We start from the raw sequence: 14,428 nt of genomic DNA on the forward strand, positions 1-14,428 counted from the left end.
CAGAGGGAACGAGATATAGATGGATACTACCCGAAGGTTTGGGCTTTGAGCAACGTGGAAGAAGGATTACAATAAGGAATGAGCAAGAGATGAATAGTTTTTTTGAAGAGAATAAAGACTTTGCATCATAATGGATTACAAGTTATTATCTTGGAATATAAATGGACTAAATTCACCACAAAAATGAAAAGCAACATTTCATTGGATTAAAAAACAAAAATGTAATATAATTTGTTTACAGGAAGTTCATACACAACAAAAGGATTACACATTTTTGTGGAACAAACAATTGGGGTTGGAATTTTTTTCATTGGCAGATCAAAAGAAAAGGGGTGTGGTCTTTTACATTAAAGAACAATTAGAACCAAAATTGATATTTAAAGATAAAGATGGAAGATATATAGCAGTGGAAGTGATGATGGATGCAAAGAAAACGTTATTAAGACTATATGCACCTAATGGAGCAAAAGATGTTTTTTTTTAAGATATTAATCGACAGTTGGATGAAGTGTCCTATGACCAGATCTTGATGATGGGTGATTTCAATGGAACAATACAAAACAATATAGATAGGTCTGGCCAAAAGAGTAATAATAAAGAAGGGAGATTGCCAAAATCATTTTTTGAGTTGGTTAAACAAGAAAGCTTGGAGGATATTTGGAGAAAATTTAACCCTGAAGTAAGAGACTATACTTTCTTTTCAGCAAGACATAATACTTTTTCCAGAATAGATATGCTATGGGGCTCTAAAAGTTTGGGCTTCATAACTAGAAAAGTGGAGATTCTACCAAAGGTATGTGCAGATCATAATCCAATATTTTGGGCTACAAAATTGCAAAAGAAAACAAGAAGATGGAGAATAAATGAGGATTTGCTACAAGATAAAGATATTGTGACTTTTCTAGAAAAAGAAACTATAGCGTTTTCCCAAATAAATGACACTGATGATATAGAATTCCAGACGGTTTGGGATACTTACAAAGCAGTAATGAGGGGACTATTGATTACATTGAATAATAAAGATAAGAGGGCTAAAGAAAAGCAGATGTTGGACATACAAAATGAAATAAAGAAAAAAGAAGGGGAACTAAGAAAAAGACCAGGGAAAAGGAAATTAATAAGGGAAATCACTATGGCATTACAAGCCCAAGTAAGACATTTGTTGAATAAAGAATTAGAATGGAATTTAAAAAGTTTGCAACAAAAATCGTTTGAAGGTGCAAATAAACCTGAGAAGTATTTAGCTTGGCAACTGAAGAAAAAGAAAGAAAATAAAATTATTAATAAAATCGTGGCTAGCGGAAAAAAAATAGTAGACCAAGAAGGAATTAAAAGAGATTTTTTAAAATATTATGCAAATTTATTCAAAGGTGTGAAAATTAAACAAGAAAAAATGGAAGAGTATTTACGAAATATTAAAATAGCACCCCTGGCTGAGTATATGAAAAAGATTTTGAATGATCCAATAGAAAAAATTGAAATTGAAGCAGCAAAAAATGTAATGAAAGTAGGTAGGCTCCCAGGTCGGATGGATATACAACTAAATTTTATAAAACTCTCAAAGATGAGATAGTACCAAAATTGCAAAAAATTGAACACAATAAGAATAAAAGGGGAAATTCCAAATACTTGGAAAGAAGCTGTAATCTTGTTGATTCCCAAGGAAGATAAAGATGTCACAAATGTGAAGAACTATAGACCAATTTCATTATTAAACAATGACTATAAGATATATACAAGAATCTTGGCAGAATGACTTAAGCAATATTTGTTCAATTTTATAAGGGAAGATCAAGCGGGATTTCTCCCTAAAAGGCAAATAAGAGACAATGTAAGAACTGTTGTCAATATTGTAGAATATTATGAGAAGCATCCAGAAAAAGAGGCAGCGTTATTTTTTGTAGATGCAGAAAAAGCCTGATAATCTGAACTGGGACTTTATGTTTGCAGTAATGGAAAAAATAAATCTGGGAGAATATTTTATAAGAATGACAAAAGCAATATATATGGATCAACACGCAAAATTGTGTATAAATGCAGACCTTACAAATGAAATTAAGGTGAGCAAAGGTACAAGACAAGGATGTCTACTTTCACCATTGTTGTTTATAATGACTCTTGAAATTCTGCTAATGCAAATACAAGACGATAAAGAGATAGAAGGATTGAAAATTAGAGGATTTTCGTATAAATATAAAGCATTTGCAGACGATATTGTGTTTATAATTGAAAATCCGATACAAGTGGTACCTTTGTTGCTAGCTAAGATAAAAGAATATGGAGAAATGGATGGACTCTATATAAATAAAGAGAAGTCGAAATTTTTATGTAAAAATATGCAACTAAATAAACAGAAAGAATTGCAGAGTTTGACAGGATGTGAAGTCACTTCTAACGTTAAATATTTAGGTCTAGAAATAACTATGAAGAATATTGATTTGTACAAAAACAACTATGAAAAGTTATGGCGTAAAATGGATGAAGATATGATGAAATGGAATAGATTTAATCTGTCCTTGTTGGGTAGGATTGCTGCAATTAAGATGAACATTTTGCCAAGAATAATGTATTTGTTCCAAACTATTCCGATTGTGAAAGATAGTAAACAATTTAATAAATGGCAAAGGAAGATCTCAGAATTTGTATGGGCTGGGAAAAAACCAAGGATTAAGATGAAAATTTTAACGGATGCTAAAGAGAGGGGAGGATTTCAGCTTCCAGATTTAAGATTGTATCATGATGCAGTTTGTTTGACATGGATAAAGGATTGGATGATGTTATTAAATAAAAAGCTTTTATTGTTAGAAGCTCATGGAAATAAATTCGGCTGGCATGCTTATACGGGGAAAAAAAGATGGATGGTCTTTTTTCTCACCATCATATTAGAAACATCTTACTAAATACATGGATAAAATATAAGAAATATGGTGATGAAAGAAAGCTGTTATGGATAGTGCCAGCAGAAGTAATAAAAATAACAGTTTTATCGTGGAGTGAGATGGATAAACTAACAAGAACTTTAAGAGACTATGATTTGGAAGTGTTTAAAAGGGAGTGGAAGAAATTTAGAGGATATATAGAAAAAGAGTGGAACCTAAAAGGACATTGGACAATTTTTTAATAATGAGTATAAGAAAAGGGAGAAACTGAACTTTGATTGGTTAAGGGTACCTTTATAAGTGAACTCAAGTATATAACTTCGGTGGGAGTCTAGTAACGGAGGGAGGGGGGATTAGAAAATATCATATGGGTTAGGGATAGTAATGATATAAACAGATATTGTTACCATATGTTATTAATAAATTGTTTAAAATCAGGAATTCAATCAATTCCTAGGCAGTGCTGGAGGTGGATTTGTGGAGAGCCCAAAAAAAACCTAAAGCAATTGTCCGTAGCTTGATTGGCAGCTCTGAGAGCCCACCCCAAGTCTCATTCTGCTCTATGGGAGCAGATTATCTATTGACGATAATTCGGCCCATTCCCAGCTGCGCTGCATCAGCGGCTGTAGGCTGGGGGCCGCGGTTGCCTCCTTGTTGGAGGAGAAGTCTGTGTGCTCCCTGGGCATCCGGGGCTTACTAGCAGGTGGAGCGTCGGGACTATAAGAGTCCCGACCCCGCCCTGAGCCACGCAGTTGTTTTGTGGCTCTCAGGGAGTTCCCTTTGTGGCTGTGGGAGCACGTTGGGCAGCCGAGAGCCTCGGGGACGTCAGCGAGGTGAGCGGAAAGGAGCCTTTTGGGAGCTGGCAGCTGGTGTTGTGGCGATGGAACTTGGTCTCTCCCTTGGGGCTTCAGGCCTGTTCGGGGGTGGGGACTGGTAACAGGGGCAGCAGCTGGGCGGCCTCATGGCTGGTGTTCCGGTGGTGAATTAGGTCCCTCCCTTGAGGCCTCAGGCCTCTTCGGTGTGGGGATTGGTAATGGGGGCGGCAGCTGGGTGGCCTTGAGTTTTGTGCAGTGTGACATAGTGTGAGCGCAGGGAGGCTAACAGCCCATTTGCGAGAGGCGCTGCTTGGGGCAATTTACCTGTCCCTCTCCCCCCCTTGTGTTTGAGAGGGGTGAATTGGTTGAGAAGGAAACCTTCCCTTGGTGCGTTGCCCCCCCTTTTTGTTTTTCCTACCCCACCCCTGTCAATTGATATGGCGCCGAAGAAGGGGCAAGGAAATTCTAAGGGGAAGCAGCCTGCCAAGGCACCTGGGAAGAGGAGACAGAAGACTAACCCTGACGCTGGTGCGGAGGAGTCAAAGTGCTTGCACCTGGCAATCATAGATAAGATTGGGGCTTAGAGCAACTAAGGGGTTCTGCTGGGGAGTTTTCAGGATGGTCGGAGCGGCCTAGGGTCACTGGACAGTCGGGCACTACGACTTTTGAACGGGAGGTACTTGCACGGCTCTCTGCATTGCAGGATAGCGGAGGTGGCGGGGAGCAGTCTGGAGGGCAATCCTTGGAAAGGGAACCTGATGTTGAAGATGAGTTGGATGGCAGTGTGGAAGTACCAGAGCTTTTGGTGGAGCAGGAGTGGCTGGCCCAGTTAGCACCGGTAGCTGTGGTGCTGACGCCACCCGATGTTGAGGGTAAGTATTTTCAGCCACAACAGGCGTAGGCATGGCCATGGGGTCCCCCTACAACATCACTGGGTGGTGGCCCGGTCAGTGGTTCTTCTCCCTTGGTTGGGCAGGGGGCATTGTGGTCGTATCCTTGTCAACCCGGTCCATCATGGGCAGTGTCCAGGCCTTCTCAGCAGATTATGTGTCAAGTTGGCCTAAGCGGGGTCCCCAGCCTCAGGTGGGGGCTACTGCACCTGCAGTTTCACAGGGTGTTTTAGGGCAGTCAGCTACTGGGGTCCTCCCATGGGGGGGACAGATGACGTTGCATCAGCCAGGGGGATGGCCCAGTGGCCAGTGGACCACTTGGGGTTATTTGCCCAATCCTTATGGGTCAGTTCCGTTTCAGGCTATCCCCTTTGGTGATACTGCAATGCTTTTGGGGGACCATTTGACCCCCATTTACTCATGAGAAAATTTTATGGGGGGAATACGTGGACGTATTTAGTTTGTTATATAGGGAGCTTGAGAAGAAGGAGAAGGACAATCTTGATGAGAAAGAGAAAGAAAAGCTGAAGCGCAGGAAGGTGGACAGGACCTGGGCCAACTGGTTGCCTGGTTTCCTGATTTATGCTGGGGTTATTGGGCGGGTGCAGCCTTTTAGGGCTGCGCCCCTATTTCAGTACTGCAATATTATCTATCGGGCGTACACTGACTTTGTGGGGGCTGCATTACGATGAAGCCTTTCGTATGAGGGTGGCAATTAACCCAGCTCTTCCATGGAACCAGATAAACGAACAGCTGTGGCTCCAGCTGATGTCCCCAGCGAAACCCAAGTGAGTGATTGGGCTGACAGCAGTCACATTGTACACAAATTGCAGAGCACGCCGGGAGCCCGCACAGTGGCGGGCCAGTCGGTTCAACCCCGACTGTTATGTTGGGAGTTTACATCCCAGGGGGTTTGCTCAAGGAAAGCATGTAAGTTCAAGCATGAGTGCCCGTTGTGCGGGGGGTCGCATGTGTTTTCATCCTGCACCAAAGCCAAAACCAGAAGCGGTGCCAAGAGAGCTGGGGGCGGGGGTAATCTTTCACAATCTGGTAAAGGGTCCCAGCCCCATTTGGGTGAAAGCACCTAGGGAGTTATTGAAGGGGTATCTTTGGTGGCAGACGGTACCTATCTGTTGGAGGGTTTTACCCATAGGTTCTGGATCCCGTTTCAGGGTACTTGGGCGCCTAGTATGGCATCCAATCTTTGTTCAGTTAAGGGTATGGAACAGGTGGTCTGGGGAAAAATCGCCAAGGAGTGTAGGGAAGGTCGGGTGATTGGCCCCTTTGATGCCCCTCCGGTGCCTAACTTAAAAGTGTCCCCCCTAGGGGTGATGCCGAAAAAGGCACCCGGGAAGTATCACCTTATTCACCACCTTGCATATCCTAAGGGTGGCTCGGTGAATGATGCCATCCCGGACCAACTTTGTTCCGTGCGATACACCTCCTTTGACCAGGCGGTCAAAGTGGTGCGTGGGTGTGGTCTGGGCGCTGAAATGGCTAAATACGCCATTAAGTCGGCATTTCGCTTATTGCCGGTCCACCCCGGGGATTTTGAGTTGTTGGGGTTTATGTTTGATGGTAAATATTTCATGGACCGGGCCCTGCCAATGGGTTGCTCAATTTCTTGCGCTGCCTTTGAGTGTTTCAGTTCCTTTTTGGAATGGGCGCTTCAGGTTAAGTCGGGGCTGACCAAGACGGTTCATTACCTTGACGACTTTCTTTTCATGGGCCCAGCGGGCTCTGGGCAATGTGCTAGGTTAATGGAGACATTCGTTCAACTGGCAGCAGAGCTTGGAGTTCCACTGGCACACGAAAAGACGGAGGGCCCATAATCGGTTTTGACATTTTTGGGCATCGAGCTGGACACCTACAGGCAAGTGTCACGGCTTCCGGAGGACAAGGTCCAGAATTTGAGGGTGCGAATTGCAGCATTTATGGGACAAAGGAAGGTGTCTTTGCTCGAGCTACAGCAGCTTGTTGGGCATTTGAATTTTGCATGTAGGGTAGTCGCCCCAGGGAGGGCGTTCCTTAGGCGGCTATGTGATGCAATGGGTTCCCTCCGCTTTCCTCATCATAGAATGAGGATAACTGCGGGTATGCGAAGGGACCTTGAGGTTTGGGAAAGGTTTTTGGAATCGTTCAATGGGATTTCCTTTTGGAGGGAAGACATGCGTATTGAAGCTGACCTCCAGATAAATTCTGATGCAGCTGGATCCATTGGATTTGGGGTGTTTTTCAGGGGGCATTGGTAGAAGAAGAAGAAGAAGATATTGGATTTATATCCCGCCCTCCACTCCGAAGAGTCTCAGAGCAGCTCACAATCTCCTTTACCTTCCCCCCCCCCCACAACAGACACCCTGTGAGGTGGGTGGGGCTGGAGAGGGCTCTCACAGCAGCTGCACTTTTAAGGACAACCTCTACCAGAGCTCTGGCTGACCCAAGGCCATGCTAGCAGGTGCAAGTGGAGGAGTGGGGAATCAAAACCGGTTCTCCCAGATAAGAGTCCACACACTTAACCACTACGCCAAACTGGCTCTCCTTGGTGAGCCGAAAGGTAGCCCAGGGAATGGTTGGCTGGCCGGCTCTGCAGAGACTTAACATTTTGGGAATTTTTTCCTGTTGTGGTAGCATTGTGGCTCTGGGGTGAGCAATTGGCCAACCATGTGGTGCATTTTGGTGTGACAATTTGGCAGTGGTTCAGGTGATTAACTCAGTGTCCTCCAGATCTGCCCCAGTAATGAACCTGGTCCGAGCCTTTACTCTGCGCTGTCTTCAATTGAACCTGTTGTTTATGGCTAGGCATGTTCCAGGTGTTAGTAACGGTGTGGTGGACGCTCTGTCTCGCCAACAGATGGAGCGTTTTCACCAGCTGGCGCCGAAAGCTGACCCATTGCCGGTCAGGATGCCTCAGGACTTGTGGCAGCTTGGAGGGTTGAAACTGGTAGGGCAATCAGTTTAGCCTTGGCGCCAAGTACCCGAAGGGCGTATGAACGGGCCATACGGCAATTCCGGGGTTTAGAACCGAAGCAGGATTACAGGACATTTGGCCGGTGTCTGTGCCCCACTTTATGCAGTTCTTGGTATATCAAAAAGAGAGGGGCTTGGCATTTAAGTCTATACGGGGGCAGCTAGCAGCTATTGCCTTTGTAAGTAAGGCCCACGGAATTATGGAAAACACCGGCGACTTCAGGATCAAGAAGATGCTGGAGGGCTGGTCCAGGGAAAGAGGGTCTGCCTGACTCACGGCAGCCTATTTCACTCACCATGCTTAGGGGGCTGGGTCAGATTTGGCCAAAGGTGTGCGTGTCACCCTTTGAAGTTGCCTTGTTTCATGCAGCAGTGCTAACAGCCTTTTTTGGGGCCTTGAGAGTTAGCGAGCTGGTGGCTCAGTCCCGTAAGGATCAGTCTAACAGTGTTTTGAGGGCCAGTGATATCACCTTCAAAGGGGAGCAGGTGGTATTAATGGTCAGGTGGTCCAAGACGGATCAAGCGGGCAAGGGTGCAGCTGTTATACTCGGACCTTGAAGCGAGTCTGAATTGTACCCGGTTAGGGCGCTACGGCAGTATGTTTTAATAAGGGGGGAGGTAAAGGGTCCGTTATTCTGTCATCGGGACGGGTCTCTGCTGACCAAATTCCAGTTCTGGGTGGTAACTGCTCGGGCTTTGGATAAGCTGGGGCTCTGGGGGATCAAATTTGGAACCCATTCATTTAGGATTGGAGCGGCCTCCACAGCGGCGGTGATGGGGTACCCAGGCCCTGAAATACAGAGGGTTGGTAGGTGGTGTTCTGCGGCCTACCGCTCATATGTGCGCCCTTTGCTTCCTCCAGTTTAGGCACGGCTAACCTTTTCTTAACAAGGTTAGGCTGTGATTGGCATGTTTGGACAAGGAAGGGTCATGGGATGACCCCGGGGCTTGTCCGGCTTCTGGTAACCCTTGCCATGCTAGTTACAGTATGGTTATATTCAATAAAAGGCCCATTTTACCAAACATACGTTGTGAGTCTCTTCATTCCAACTTGGGGGGCAATAAGTGCCTCCCCGTGATGGTAAAATTAAGCACCCCCATTGGTTGGGACTAGGATAGACTGTGGGGCATCAACCATTGGCCTGTCAAATTATCAGTCAATGGTACTTGTGTGCCAATGGTTCAGCCTGCTCCTCTCTCCCACCCAAGTAGCTGTTGCTAACCAGCAAAGCTGATTCTCTCAGTGAAACACAACCAACCTGACTCAGCTGATTTCACATTGCATTAAAAAAAGAGAGAGTTAGTTGTCATAAGAGCAGAAGAAGAATTGCTTGCTGCATGACTGATTTAGGGGAGACTTTGAGGGATTCCTTTTCCCCACACACAGTGAAACAATTTTTTAAACACCTCTCCCAGCTGGGAAGGTGGTTTTTGCTGTGGTTTCAGGGACTGAACCTGAAACTAGAGCTGAGTTTTCCTGGTGACACCTGTTTTGGGAGACTATAACTCAGACACTCCAAATCCAGTCTTCACCAAACTTAGAGGGTGGGTGGAGGAGAGCCTGCTGAAACTCTATGTGAGTTTGGAAACTCTGTCTCATGAGAGGCCTGTTCTACCACTTCCTGAACCAAATGAACCATGAACCGCTTCAGGAAAATAGTGGTTTATGTAAGTTCATGGTTTGTACAATCAAATGAACCATGAACCAACATGAATTACCATTTTCTCAGTTTGTGCCCATCCCTAATTGGGACTACTGCAGACCCAAGTGGCTGCCTTCTGAATCTAGCTTGTAGCTCAGTGGTTTGGATTTGCCTTTCTTGTTTGAATTGCATGCCTGAAGCAAACCACATTCTAGCTGGCTCACAAAACCCATAAATCTTTTTTTTTTTAAGGGAGGCCATACTTTTGAAGTAGAACTTTCTGGTTAGCTCTAGAAACTGCCTGAGGACTTCTGTTCTTTCTTAAGACCAGATATACCTGCTATTTTTTTCTCTTTCCTTTGATTACTTCTCAGTTGCTACTTACTTCTACTAGAGATTTTCATCCTTGCACATTGACTCCAACTTACGCATACTTAATAATAATAATAATAAATTTTATTTATATCCCGCCCTCCCCGCCGAGGCAGGCTCAGGGCAGCTAACAGCATCGGTCAATATAACAGATTATACAATAATTTAAACAGTAGGTAACAATTAATTAAAATTCTAAAAACAGTAAAACAATAAAATTAACATCTTGGTGCTATTCCGGCAGATGACAAAATCATTTAAGCAGTCTCTCAGTTTTTAGTCGGTAAAGGCTTCACCAAAGAGGATGGTCTTGCAGGCCCTGTGGAACAGGTCAAAGTCCCACAGGGCCCGCACTTCCTCCGGGAGCTGGTTCCATAGGTGTGGAGCCACAACGGAGAAAGCCCGAGTGCGGGTACTCGCAGCTTTGCTTCCTTCGGCCCGGGAATAGTCAGCAGGTCCTTCCCTGCTGACCTCAGTGCTCTCTGGGGTTCATATGGGGAAAGACAGTCCCTCAGGTAGGCAGGTCCTCGGCCATATAGGGCCATATAGGCTTAACTGTACTTAACTGTACAAATAACCTCACATTAGAAACTATGTACTTAACTGTACAAATAACCTCACATCAGAAACTATATCCAAATGAACTTAGGCCAGTTGTCAACCTCAGACCCAAGCCCTGTAGGCCAGGCTTTTGACACTGAGTACCAGGGAAAAAGAAAGAATAGTTGCCCCACTCCTATCCTTTAAAATACTGTTTTAAAATTCTTTTCACAAATAGCCTGTAAATCTTACTGGAGGAGGGAGGGAAGCAGAATTGCATTTAGCCCCAAGAAAGTATCATTAAAAACAGATTCTGTCATTTATCTACTTTCCAGTTTTTTAATGAATCACATTTGTTAAAAGTGGAAACATTAAAAAAAAAGTATCTGTCCATTTTTCTTTTGATCAATCTAGCCCTTTAGGCTCATTGGCATGGATCCCCCCCCCCCAATCGATCAATAGCCAAGTCACACAGTCTGAAGGAAAGTTTTTTTTTGCTAGGCTCAGAGCTCATTTTCAACAAGTCTGTATGATGAGAATTGTTTTCTGCTGCTTATATACATTAATAATGAGACAGCCCTTGAGCTTCAAGTTCCACTTCAAAGCTGCGGCCAATGGCTGCAATGATATTTTCTAGATATACTTATTTGAATAATCAGATAGAAAACATTAACTGTTTAATGTATGAACACAGGTTTTATATAGACAAACAGCAAAATTCTGTCAGTCTCAAATCTCGTGTAAATTGAGGATGGTTACAAGTGGTTGCTAGTGCTCATCCTGGTTAGAAGGATGTGAACCAAACCAGTGAGTAATTGAGCCATCCCTACATAGCCTCTGTATGTCCATCTGCTTTTGTTTTGGCAATGAAAGAATAGCATTGCTCCAGCTTTAAAAAAAAAAGTTCTGAATTTGCAAAGCAAAAAAAAAAAAAAAACCTAAAAATTATCCAGCAAGATAAACTTACTTTTGTGAGGTGCTAACAACAGTTTTCATCTCTTTACTTGAGATGAAAATGTGCTGTCAATTGAACTGTGGAGAGTTTTACTTTTTTTTTTTTTTTTTTTTTTGATGAGGCTGCCTGCTGTGAAACATGGAGCACTAATTGGTTTATGGGTGGTGGATAGGAAGCATTAATCACCGTTTGTGGGATTTTTGTTACCTTTTGTTTTATCCATATGGTTCCTATTAGATATTATATCAGCAGCCAGAACACAAGGCACTCAAATAATATGATTAAACTATACAATCAGTCATCAGTAGTCTTTGGCAGTGTGCACCACTGGAAGATTTCATTACATAAGAAAACAAGCATCAACACATAGATACCTTACAAAGTCCTAGTGATGTTCTTATTGTAACCCCCTTTTTTCCAATTTCCTTGAAACATTTTAAAGCCATGAACTCTCCATTCCCTGATCAGGGACAAAAAAAAAATCGTTATGGTTTACAAAATTGCCTGAGAAAGTTAGCCTCATTCCAAGTCACATGCTCAGCATTTCTGTTTAAATCTGATGCTAGGCTGATCAAATTCACAATAACAGACCACTATGGCTAAAATCCAGAGTGTACCAAAGGGATTTGGGCTGATGTTTCTTAAATATTAAATTTATGTGCATGTTTTACTTTGTGAGCTGCTTTTGAAGAGGAAGACATTCAAAAGCAGTTGGCTATAAAGCCTATAAGTCTGCTGTTCAAGAGTAAATAAGTCAGTTGTTGTGGCAAAGCCTTCAGGCAACGGATAGGAAAGGCTTATGGAGCTCTCAGATTTTTACCTGTTATAGGCTGGGGCTGCATGAGGCTCTCAGCCCAGCACTGCCCCATTGATGCCTCATATTTCTATTCCCTAAGAGAGATTATATCAAAGGTCCCACAAGGTGGCATTAACTAACCAAGAGAAAACATGACAATAATATAGGTTTGGTTAGATGGTATAGATATTCTCATCCTCATGCAAGCTTGAATGTTAGAGTCTAACTACTTAAAGTGTTTTCCCTCACAAACATCCCTAAATTAGGTCAAAAGAGATGTTCAGGAGTTCTCGCTTCCCAGGTATGCAGACATGATTCAGAGTGGGATCATAGCACATGGGGAGACCTGGCTTAGACTCCTCCCCACATTACTTTCTTGATGTAAAATGGCTCTGGGGAATCACTAGGGTAGATCCAACCAACTTTTCCACTCAGTGTTGCCCAACTCCCCTGCTTACTTGCAGCTCCTGTCTCACATGGTTTTGGTCAGTGCAGGCTTCACAATTCCCAGCATAACCATTTTAGGTAATCAAATGAGACCCTTCATCAGTGAAAAAGTTAGTTGGATCCAGCCTTTGGAGAAACTATTGGGGAAGTCTTCACCCACTGGAGAAAGATGGAAATGAAGGGGACAGGTGAGTCTCCCTGGGGAGAGAGTCCCAGAAGTTTTGTGCCATAACCCAGAAGGCCCTCTCCTGCCTAATTTCAGAAGGTGGGGACACCCAAAGTATGATCTCCAAAAATGGTCATAATAGTTGAGTGATTTCATAATAGTTTTGTGTTTCATATGGATGGTGGCCATTCAGGAAATAACACATGAATATTCACTGATGCTTATTGGCAAAGTTATATGAATCAGTGGGTGCAGTTCTCCCTGGTTTTAAGGAACTGACAGAACCTTGAATGGTTACTGCACAGCAAAAGTAGAAAACAGTGAGGCTCAGCCAAAAAGTTACACAGTGAGCAATTGTTGAAAATGGCTGGGCAAGGAAAACAAAATTTGTTAATGCAGGTAAACTGAGCTTGCATTTCCTTAACCTATTCTTGCTTATCTTCATCTGTCCCTTAGATTCAGCAGACATGGCTTACACTTCTCTTCTGCAAGAGAGTACTTCTTTGTGAGTATTTGCAAGAGAGTATTTCATTCATCCCACCACTGCTGAGTCCTGGAAACATGCACATGATTGCCTTGGGTGGGGAGCGTTACAGATTTTTGCCAAGCGTGTGCCCCTTATCCAGGAATGGGGTCCAGTTTCCCACTGGAACTGGCAAGAATGAATCCTGAGGCCTGAATTTTGTCTAGAAACTTGAGGGCAGAAAAAGTATCATTAACCATGTAGCTTCTGGCCCTGAGCTGAAATATCAGAGAAGATGACTTTGCTAACACTAACATTATATCAGTGAATGTCCAAGTGTTATTCCATTAATGGTCTACATTCATGTAAAATGCAAATACTCTTACAATATATTTATTAGACTCCAAAAGTGCATTATACAATAATACATTATATAGATTTCTTATAAATTATTTTTTAAAAACTGTTTTTATTTAGATTTTTTTGTTCTAATGGAAAAACCTAGTTATTTGGATATTGACAAGTTTTAAAATACAATGCCTTTTAGTAATATCCACCAAACTATCAGTTTAGAACTCTCTTAATTTTTCTCTCTCCATTTTCTTTGTCCCACTTTAATTTACTTGAGAGGAGCACCGTGGCACAGAGTGGTAAAGCTGCAGTACTGCAGCCCAAGCTCTCTGCTCACAACCTTAGTTTGATCCTGGCAGAAGCTGGTTTCAGGTAGCCTGCTCAAGGTTGATTCAGCCTTCCAAGGGCAGTAAAATGAGTACCCAGCTTGCTGGGAGGAAAGTGTAGGTGTCTGGGAAAGGCAATGAAAAACACCCTGTAAAAAGTCTTTCAAGAAAATGTCATGATGCAATGTCACCATAGGGTCGGAAATGATTGGTTCTTGCACCTTTACCTTTACTTTAATTTACTTGAAATGGTGTTCCTGATAAATTATTCTACATTGTTAAAGAGAAACAATTCATCCTGTTTTCCTGATCTCGATAGAAATCTTACAGTCCTCTTTTGCTGGCCAGTGTGATGCTCTTGGTTTTTTTCAGAAACTTTGTTTTCTGAAACATTTGAAAAGCCTTTGATCAGCCATAGATGATGAATTTAAAAATTCAAAGTTAAAGCTAATATTAGAACCCAGGAGTCATATATATATATATATATATATAAAAGGAGCAGGAGGAACAGACAATAGAACTTAAATATTTTTTAATTTCTGGCTTTGATTCAAAATTTGCACTGTAAGAACATTTTCGCACATAGCTTACCACGCGGTCACGTTCCTGTTCTCTCCACAGCATTTGTCAGATTTCCCATTATCTGTGCCAAAGTTACAGGAAGTGCCGTGGCTTTTGCGCAGCAAACGTAAACTGGTTTTTAGCGGTTTACGTTTGCTACATAAAAGCTGTGGCACTTCCTGTAACTTCGGTGCATATAATGGGAAATCCGACGGACGCTGCAGAGAGAACAGGAATGTGACGCCATGGTAAGCTGT

The sequence above is a fragment of the Heteronotia binoei genome, chromosome 5 (genome assembly GCF_032191835.1).
Source record: "Heteronotia binoei isolate CCM8104 ecotype False Entrance Well chromosome 5, APGP_CSIRO_Hbin_v1, whole genome shotgun sequence".
In the NCBI taxonomy this organism is placed as follows: domain Eukaryota; kingdom Metazoa; phylum Chordata; class Lepidosauria; order Squamata; family Gekkonidae; genus Heteronotia; species Heteronotia binoei.